Raw genomic sequence first — 6355 nt, 5'->3', positions numbered from 1 at the left:
AGTGGCCCATATTATCAATTTAGTATTTTGGAAAATATCACCTTGTGAATATAAAAGTCTCATTGTTATATGGATAACACTTCAACAGATATAGATGATGTACATGATCATGAGGATCATGATAAACTCTTCTGCCACTGGGGAGTGGGGAAGGTAGAATTTATATATATATATATATATATATATATACACACATACATATATATATACATACATACATATATATAACAGATATAACTCTGTATAGAGCTTAAAAAATTAACTCAATTTTGACAGTAACCTAATGACAAGCTGATTTTAATACTTTGTCTTAAAGCAAAAATAAAATGCTCTTTTATTTGTACAACATAGTAGATTGCTATTCAAATAAAGTGGGCCTAAAATAGAAAATCAGTAATATTCCCGGGGCTGAGAAAATGTTTAATTTCCTTACATGGCAAGTGTAATGAAATTGAACAATAGAAGGTCCTATTTGCCCACCAGATACTATCAATAACAATAATAATTTTAATAGCTAACTTCATTAAGTATTTCTCATTCTAGGTACTATTATCATTTTGTGTGCGTTATCTCACATTTTTTGTTTTCATTTTTACACATAAATAAAATGTGGCTTAGAAAAGTTGACATTTGCATTAAGTCAAATAGGTTTAAATGACTGAGTAGAATTAACCATGCCACAAGTTTACCTCTACTTAAGAAAAGCCTTACAATGATATAGAATGTGACATGCAGAAATAACTAATATAGAAAAGAATACACACGTAGAGAGAGCAAATAGTCTGAAGAGACCATAATCTAGACATTTGACTAACAAAAAAACTCAGTAGTTGGTTTTTTAAAATTATTAAATGAAAAACTAGTGTGACCTGCAGAATAATGGCTCTACAAAATATACACACCCTAATCCTCAAAATCTCTGAATATATTACTGTCTTGTCAAACAGACTTTGCACATGAGATTAAGTTAAAATGTTTGAGATAGGGAGATTATTAGATTTGCCAGATTGGCACAATGTAATCACAATGATCCTTATAACTGTAAAAGGGAGGAAGGAGTGTCAGAGATAGAGAGAGGTTTGAAGACCTTGCACTGCTAGGTTGAGGAAAGGGCCATGGATGGAGTACTGGGGTCATTATTCAAGGAATACAGATGGTCTCTAGAAGCTGAAAAGCACAAGGAAACTGATTCCCCATAAAGCCTGCAGAAGGGAATGCAGCCCTGTCAACACCTTGATATTAGCTCAATAAAACCCATTTCAGACATCTGATTGCCAGAACTATAAGAAAAATACTGTGTTGTTTTAAGCCGCTAAATTTGGGGATGGTTTGTTAAAACTGCAATATAAAATGAATAAAACCAGTCTCTGTAAGGATTGCAAGTCTAGAAGAACATTGGACATTTGCAGAAGTGCATATTAAAGACAAATGCTAATGAACAATTACAGCCACAATTTATTGAGCATGCTCCTGTCAATTCGTCGATGAGGAGACCAGAATTAATTCTGCCTTACAGAAGATGAAATAGCTTCGAGAAGTTGTATGTATGTCCAAGAGACAGAAAGTTGGTGGTGAAAAAGAAAGTAACATAGCAAGAAAGAAATGGGACACTCAGGAAAAACAAAAAACAAAAAACAAAAAAAACCCAGAATTTTGATGTCATTCAATTAATGAACATCTATAATCAATAAAAACAACTGTCAGTTTCTGTTACAACAGTGTACTTAGGGTGACTGAACAGTCAAACTTCCTTGGCTCAGACTTGGTCAAAAATCTTTATAGAATATTCTGTTATCAACTTGTCTATGTAAAATACATATTAAATTACCACAGAGTATAAATACAAAGTCAAAAAATGTTTAAATTGATTCAAGTATGTTTAATGACATTTATTGAAATTTGTATTAAAGTGCTACCCTTTGGAGCATCTTAAAATTTATGTTGTCTCTGACCTTAAAAGAAAGAATACTTAAATTTTTGACTTACCATTTCTAAAATCACAGCAGAATTCTTTATCTGAGTTAGCATAAAACCAGTAAGTTGATACTAGAAAGATCCTAATTTTTTCAAGAGTAGAGGGGAAATTGTTCCACAGCTTAGAAATCTGTTGGTATAAAGATTGATGACTTTCATAAATTAATGAATTGCTATTGTCTGGAAAAATCCAAAGAAAAAACATTTTTAACCATAATCAATAAATTATTTTATTGGCATGTATCTGAGGCTAAATACATTTAGAAATGTGACTTAATTGTCACAGAAGAATATTACTATGAAAGGCAAAAATATATTTTTCTTAGTGGATCAAAACTAAGAAGTTTGATCCTAGCAATTAAATAACCAATGCTATGATGAGTAGAAAGGGTTGCTGCAGGATACAGTGGAGGGGAACACAGCTTAAGAAAAGAAAAGAAACTAGCAAGCTTTTATAATAGAGATCAATATGCAGTGACAACTGTAACACTGAGAAAAGATGATGCATGAAAGAAAAGAACATTCTGAAAACTCTGTGATGTGAAAGAAAAGTTAGCCCTTGCACAACTTTAAACTTGAGGGAGGAAAAAATGAATGTGGGGTTTGAAGAAGAATTAGAAATACAGGACTATGACAAAAATGTGTTATTATGTGATTGGGAAGATTGTGTTAACAATAATAAAAATAAGCAAGTCGTCAATCATTTCAATATTGTCAAGTTCATTGAACTATAGCTTGCCATATTTTACTTGATTTTATATAGCTTTGCTTATCTTGAAACTCTTTACTTTGGATTATGTTTTGTGTCATACCTTTATTTCTCTAGAAAGGATGATTCTTTGATATTTGTTTTAATTTTTATTTTAAACATATTACATTAAACATGCATTACATATATCTGTTAAGTATATGAAAAATATACATTAACCAAATGTAAACATATGCACAAATCTGCAATAGTGTAATTGTTCCTCCTCTATAACAACATCCAGCTTGCACAGTCATCAACTCACACCAATCTTATTTCATGATATCCACCACATTCCTTGCAGCTATTATTTTAAAGCAAATCTCACAGAAAAATGTATTGGAGAGTGTTTCATCAGGATGTATCTTTAAAACATAAATGTTATTTAAAAATAAAAGACAGGCCAGGCGGTGGCTTACACCTGTAATCCCAGCACTTTGGGAGGCCAAGGTGGGTGGATCACCAGGTCATGAGTTCGAGAACAGCCTGGCTAACATGGTGAAACCCCGTCTCTAATAAATATGAAAAATGAGCTGGGCATGGCGGCACATGCCTGTAATCCCAGCTACTTTGGAGGCTGAGGCAGGAGAACCGCTTGAACCTGGAAAGCAAGTTTGCAGTGGGCCGACGTTGAGTCATTGCACTCCAGCCTAGGCAACAAGAGCAAAACTACATCTCAAAAAAATAAAATAAAAATAAAACACAATGGCAAAGCATTCATACATCTATAAATTGACAACTATTTAATATCAGTATCTTTGGTTAGTAATCAAATTTCTAATTGTCCTACAAATTTCATTATGTAAATTACAAAATATTTGCTGGAAACTGGAGCCAAAAAAAGGTTCATAATTTGTAATCAGTTATGGAGTCTTTAAGATTCTTTTAATCTATAGGCTTTCTGTTCCATATCTTGCTCTCTCTGTCACCATACCAACACTGCCAATTAATTTGGAAAAGTGAATTGGAAAATTTGTCATTAGAAGTTTCCAGAGGCTCAGTTTTGCTGATGGCATTTTCTATCTCTGTATTTCTTTTCTTTTTCCTTTTTTTCCTTTGAAATGGAGTCTCGCTCTGTCACCCAGGCTGGAGTACAATGGTGTAATCTTGGCTCACTGCAACCTCCACCTCCCTGGTTCAAGCAATTCCATTGATTCAGTCTCCTGAGTAGCTGGGATTACAGGCAAGTGCCACCATGCCTGGCTAATTTTTTTTTTTTTTTTTGTATTTTTGGTAGAGACGGGGTTTCACCATGTTGGCCAGACTGGTCTCGAACTCCTGACCACAGGCAATCCACCCACCTCGGCTTCCCAAAGTCCTGGGATTACAGGCGTGAGCCACTGCTCTTGGGCATATCTCTGTATTTCTTTTAAATGGGTGGTTGAATTTGGAGACAGAGTCAAACTCAGATTAGACTATTTGATAAGACTACTTCGAAGATGAAGGGCATTTCTTCTTGGGCTTTTAATGGATGTCTTTTCTTCCTTTCAATATATTGACATTCCATAAGCCTCCATTTCTGACCTAATTCTCATTAGTGCTACATAAAGTATGAGGTCAAGCTTGCCCAGAAAATAGCTTCAATAACTGCCAACCATACACTGACAAAATCTCTAGTCACGTATTAGATTACTGTCCTGAGTAGAAGCCCTGAATACCTACCTTTCTACTGCAAGAAGTATCTCATAATTACTGTGTCCAAAATTAAGTAATATGTATTTCCTTGGAAACCTGCTTTTTATATTCCATATTTTTATATGAATTTCAAATATCAAGAATATAAACATTGAGACTAGACTTGCTCTCTTATTCATGCTCTGCCAACTACTCGCTAAATAAATTTCACGAGTCAATTGATTAATATAAGCAATTAATTTATAAAAGTGGAGATGTATAATAGTAAATATTTTCGTGCTATTACATAAATGCTTTTCCAAGTCCTCTCCATACATATTTATTAATTAAATCTTACACCAACTTTATGAAGTAGATATACTATTTTAGTTTTACAGATGAGAAAATAGTCACTGAGAGGTTAAGTAATTTGTCCAGGCAGTCAGTTTTCAGAGTTCATATTCTTAACATTCATTATATAATATTTTTATAAAAGAATAAATGGCTTAGTTAAAAAATTAAAATAGTGTCTGAAGCAATTTAACCATAGTTGACTGAAACTAACTTTTTTTAAAATTAAGTTTAAAGTATCTTAGAAAGTTACATATAAGACCATTTACAAATTGGCTCTTCATTTTCTTTCCAGCTTCATTTATATCTTCATAAAGAATTTGTCCTTCTTTGCTCTACTGTAATTTCTCAGTTATGTCTTACGTTTTTGCCCTTTTGTTCTAGAATGCATTCTGATTGCTCTTGGCATCTTATAAAAAATATGTCCTTGAAGACACAACTCACATTCCATCTCTTAAGAAGCCTTTTGAGGTGTAAGGTTGAATTTGATGTTCCTCTTTGATATTTTTGTTTATAATTGTATCAAAGACATCCTGAAATCCAAACTTTCAGATGAATAGATATGTTATCTGTCTCCCAGATGGACAAATGAATGGACATCTTCCCATCCACTTATTTCATAGCTTGACAAATACTGATTCCATATTTACCAATTCTTGTTTAGAAGTTTTCCTCAAGGTCTCAGATAACATACTAAAAATAATAATTAATGAACATTATTCTTGATTCAAAAATAGATTAGATAGATGATAGATAGATAGATAGATGATAGATAATAGATAGATAGAAGGTAGGTAGCACTTTCACTTTCTGTTTTTGTTCCATGATATGACTCCCCAGGTTTTCCATACTATTCTTTATTTGTTCAATTTTAGTTCATTTCCAGTCTCCACTTTCCCTAAATGTAAATGTTGATAATCCTCAGAATTCTAGCTTCAGTCATTTTCTAGTTGTATTCTACATATTCTTTCTGGGACCTTCATTTTTTTTAATCACTTCATTTTAACACAATGGCATTTTATTTAGGTAGAAATATCTACTGATCATTTTGAAACTCATGACTAAAGTTTTAAAATGACATCAGAAATTTAAGTAAGAAGAGATCATGTCCCAGAGTTGACAGCGGGACTAGTAGCAATGAATAAAATGAAATTAGAGATGGGTTTTAGAAGAGAGAGAGAGAAAAGGTGGCATACACATATCTACTCAAAGATAGCAAACATAGTCTGAAATTTGTCTAGAGATGTCCGCATTTTTAAGATCAGAATAAGAGAAGTGACAGAAGAAACAGAGAAGTAGAACACATTATTATTAGGTTAGGCAGGACAGAAAAATTACAGAAGAAAATATTCACTTAAATTTAGTCGTGCAAATTCAACTTCCGTGATTCCATGTAATTCTAGAGGCCTTTAGAATTATCTTTAAGACTTTGATTTTAGGTGGCTTCCAAATGGTGGACTAAAGATTCTTGAGAAGGCAGGACAAAGAAATAATAAAGAAGTCTTCGTATTCTTAATCATAGTATATGAATCACATAAATAATATATTTTATGCACAGTCATTATATCATAAATATATATATTAATATGTACATAGACACAGATATGTACATACATGTACATACACGTACGTACAGGCTGTAGTGATTCAAAAATTATCGAATGCATC

This window comes from Pan paniscus, chromosome 7 (assembly GCF_029289425.2).
Source record: "Pan paniscus chromosome 7, NHGRI_mPanPan1-v2.0_pri, whole genome shotgun sequence".
NCBI lineage: Eukaryota > Metazoa > Chordata > Mammalia > Primates > Hominidae > Pan > Pan paniscus.
This window is presented reverse-complemented; position numbering follows the sequence as displayed.